This window comes from Cornus florida, unplaced genomic scaffold (genome assembly GCF_030987335.1).
Source record: "Cornus florida cultivar Cherokee Brave unplaced genomic scaffold, ASM3098733v1 CherokeeBrave_3.0.0_Hap2_Chr05, whole genome shotgun sequence".
Classification (NCBI taxonomy): domain Eukaryota; kingdom Viridiplantae; phylum Streptophyta; class Magnoliopsida; order Cornales; family Cornaceae; genus Cornus; species Cornus florida.
Genome location: NW_026775575.1, coordinates 63,881,867 through 63,886,161, shown reverse-complemented (window position 1 = coordinate 63,886,161; position 4,295 = coordinate 63,881,867). Strand labels below are relative to the sequence as shown.

General features: G+C 37.4%; 1 pseudogene; it reads right to left on the bottom strand.

Moving 5' to 3' along the window:
- Positions 1 to 3,188: 3,188 nt before the first annotated feature.
- Positions 3,189 to 3,287, bottom strand: LOC132310860 (small nucleolar RNA R71; annotated as a pseudogene).
- Positions 3,288 to 4,295: the final 1,008 nt, after the last annotated feature.

The following is a 4,295-nucleotide window of genomic DNA, read 5'->3' as shown; positions in this document are numbered from 1 at the left end:
TTTCAAGGGTTGCAACAATGAGGAATATCTTCTTTGATCTACATTGCAAGTACCAAAAGTTATCATTCTTCTTCTTGGGATAATAAAAATGCAAGAATTGATTTACTGTTAGACGACCATTGCCACACTTTCTGATGAGCGATGAAAAGTGCGTATTTAAACTCCTTAAGCTTAGGTATTCTAGAATTTTTATCTATCTTATTTTACCATTTTGTATTGATTTCGTGTTATTTTCATTTTCAGGTAGTTATCCCCAAAACAAGCTAACTCAGCCAAATAAGAGCACAATTGAAGTAATTCTGGGATGGTTCAAAGAAATGAACAAAGTAGAGCAAAAGGAAACAAAAGGTGGAATTTCATCAACTTCGATCGATATCAAGAAAAGTTTGATCGATCCAACTTTCATCGATCTCAGCACTTCAAGATGGATCTGAGTCATGTTTGTCCCTATTCAAAGATCTAAAAAGTTTGATCGATCCAACTTTCTTCTCTGATCGATTGAACATTCTTATCCTTATCTAAATGATTGATCTTATCCAGTTGTACCACCCTACCAACCGCTTTTGTCCTTTTCCTAAAAATATCTTCAAAATATCTCAGATTTGTTTTTATTCAAAAAAGCACCGCCATCGTGGATCGATCCAGCCTAAGTTCGATAGATCTCAGCCATGTTTGATCGATCCAAGTTCAAGGTTCGATCGATCCAACTTCCTCCAGTGCGAAAAAGTTAAATTTCTAGCTCACAAAAAGTTGTCCTTTATCCAATCATTGGGGAATATTTGCTATACGACCCTAGCTCATTTTGAGTGTCATTTGACCTACCTATATAAGGATAAGGATTACTTTTTACATCATATCATATCATACCTTGTAGAACTCTTAGGAAGGAAGCAAAAAGAGGAGGAGGAGGCTAGAGACACCATTGGAGACTCTTCATCAGCCAAGGAGCAGATTTCTTCCATGGAGCTTGCCCTTGAGGGTTGGAGGACATCATCCATGAGTGGCTAGACATCCTCTTAGGGCTAGAGTTAGCCCTAAGCATGCTTTCTACTTCTTGATTTATATATTTTTGAGGGGATTTGTATTATGATTCATGTCTTGACACTTTTATATACATAGATCTTGTTTCTTCAGTGATTTATGTGGTTTAATGCTTCCAATTGATCATTTCATTCTATCCATATGTCTATGTATGCTAGAATAAATGTTCTTGTGTTTGTCTCTATTTCTTGTGTTATTGATGCATGTCTATGTATGTTGATGCTATAGATCTATAAATTGTCAAGACATAGTGCTTAATGTCATGTTCTTGTGGTTTATTTGATGGGTCATACTCATTGCTTAATGGATTGTACCTCTCCCTTAGTTTAATTACTTTAATTTCATGTCATTAGTTTATTTGTAGTGTAGTTGTTAAATGGGAGGACAATCCATACTTGTTGTTGATGTTCCATACTTATGAAAAGCAAGTAACATATATCTCTAACTTTGTGATGTGTTTGGATTGTGAGCTTAAAGAAAGGATTAATGGCTTAATTTGATATGTTGTGTTATCCACCATGTTATTTAGGTAATATATGCTTAATTTGTCTTCCATGCTTGTTAGAACAACCACACACACACACACTTTGTTGCAATACATGTTTTTTTTCCCCTCATTAATCATTCATTAAAGGTGTAGAAAAGTTATGCTTAGCGGTAATCTCTAAACCCCAAGATCTCTCTCTCTTTTATTCTCTCTATTACATTATTGTTTACTTTAGTTTAATTTGCATCTAGTTTAATTCAACCAACCAACCACTATTTTGATCACTCGACCTACTAACCCTAATTTTGATCCCTCAACCTAGTGCGACCCTCAATCCCTTGGGATGATCCCTACTCGCCGTAGCTATATTTTTAGTGAAAGGTAGTAGTGGCAATTTCTAAATATAAAACTTGGCCACATTGCATAAACTTTGGGTTTGAATTGACGACACACCAAGTTTTTGGCGCCGTTGCCGAGGATTGATTAATTGGCAACGTCGTATTTGTGGAATCAATTAGGAATTAGTACTCTGTTGATTGTGTCTTTACTTTGTTTTCAATTTTGTTACTTATTGTGTTTGTTCTTGTTTGACTAGGAGTATTAAGCTAAGAAGTAAGCAAATGAGCTAAGCAAGCAAAGGAAAAATGCTAAAATCATAAAAAATTACTAAGCTAAGCTATAAATTTGGAGTTGAAGTGCTAAAGGACCTTTGTGAACTTTTCTTTACTTATCCATTAATTAAATCGTCGGCCCGCGTGGAGGCTTGTAATTCAATTCTTAGATAAATCGTGAGCCCACGTGGAGGCAATTTACTTTTCTTGCATATTTTGTTAAAGCATGGGAGTATGAGAACATTGTATGTGGAGGAAGTTTGTTGATTGTTGATTTGTTATGAAGGTGAAGTGTTTGGTGTTATTGCTTGTTGTATTGCATTGTGCATGCATGGTCGTAGATCATTGAGAGCCACTCTTGTCCCTTTAAATTTTCATCTTGAATCGATTGTTCGAAACCTTAGGGGAAGAGGTAGTTCTAGTCAATCCATTTCATCAATGGAAGGACATAATGAGGACCATGTGGAGGACCTTGGTCACATAGACCAACAAGGCATCCTCCACCCCAATGTGCGTCATGATAACATGCAAGTTCCATTAAGCATGCCAAGGCCATTTGTTCATCCACCACAACAACAAGGCCAAGTTCTATTGGGAATGCCAAAGCCAATCTATACTCCACCACCTCCTATCATTCAAGGCAACCAAGGTGCCTATGTTGCACCTCCAATTGCGAATCCTCCCCTTGCTTTAAGAGATCACTATGTGCCTAATGAATATAATGCACCCACATGTATTCAATTGCCACCATTTAGAGCACACCACTATGAAATCAAGCCACAAACCATTCAAATGCTTCCTAACTATCATGGACTTCCAAGTGAAGAACCTTACAAGCATTTGGATGAGTTTCTTGAAGTATGTTCCATTGTAAAATATACGGACATGCCAAAAAAGGTCTTAAGGCTTAAACTTTTTCCATTCACCCTTAAAGACAAGGCAAAATATTGGTTTAACAATCTTAGGCCTTTTTTAATAACTTCTTGGGCGGAAATGCAACAAGAGTTCTTGAAGAAGTACTATCCGGTTTCTAAGACAAATGCCATGAGAACCTCAATTCGAGAATTTTCACATGGGGATGGAGAAACATTTCATGAGGCATGGGAACGCTTTAGTGAATTGCTTAGGAAGTGTCCACATCATGACATGCCCAAATGGCAATTGGTTCAATATTTCTTTGAGAGCTTATCAGACAATTACAAAGGCATGGTTGATGCTTCCATGGGTGGCTCTTACATTGATAGGCATGAGGATGACGTGTGGCGTCTTTACGAGAGCATGAGTGAAAATTCTTTGCATCGTACTTTATCTTCGAAGAATGGTAGAAATTCTAGTGGTAGGAAGAGTGTTGGCTTACATCAAGTCGACCACTCCAATGAAATTGCCACTGAGATAAAATCATTATCTCAAAGGTTTGATCAATTTTTTATTAACCAAAACTCGGCGAATCAAGTATCTTTCATCCCTAACCATTCTCATCATGCATCTAATGAGACATGTATGACTTATTCAAGTGTTTTACATTCTACTTCCAATTGTCCCCATGGACATATGCATAGTGAGCATTATGAACAAGCAAATGCTATTTTTACTAATCAAGGGAACAATCCTTATGGAAATCATTACAATCCTAGTTGGAGGAATCACATGAATTTCTCTTGGAAAAACCAAGGGGAGGGCTCAAACCCTTCCCAAGGCGGTTTTCAAGGAAAGTACATTCCACCTCCAATGCAAAGCCAAGGTTCCCAAGGTTTTAGATCATCATACCAATCACAAGGAAACCAATTTTCAAATTCTCATTTTCCTAATCAATCATATTCCCAAGGAAATGTTAGAAGTCCCACTTTTGAAGAGAAAGTTTTAACCGCTTTGGGCACTTTAGAGGCAAACACACAATTACTTCATTCTCACTCTCAATCCATTGCAAAGCTAGAAACCCAAGTAGGGCAAATAGCTAGCACTTTAAATGCAAGAGAGAAGAGAAAAATGCCTTTGAATGCCCCACAAAAGCAACAACGTGTTGTGGAGACTCATTCCTCATCGGAAGGTCACACAATAGAGCATGTCAATGCGGTGACTACCTTGAGAAGTGGAAAGATTGTGGACAACCAAATGGGTATGTCCAATAAAGAGAGTGAACTAGTGCAACCACAAGT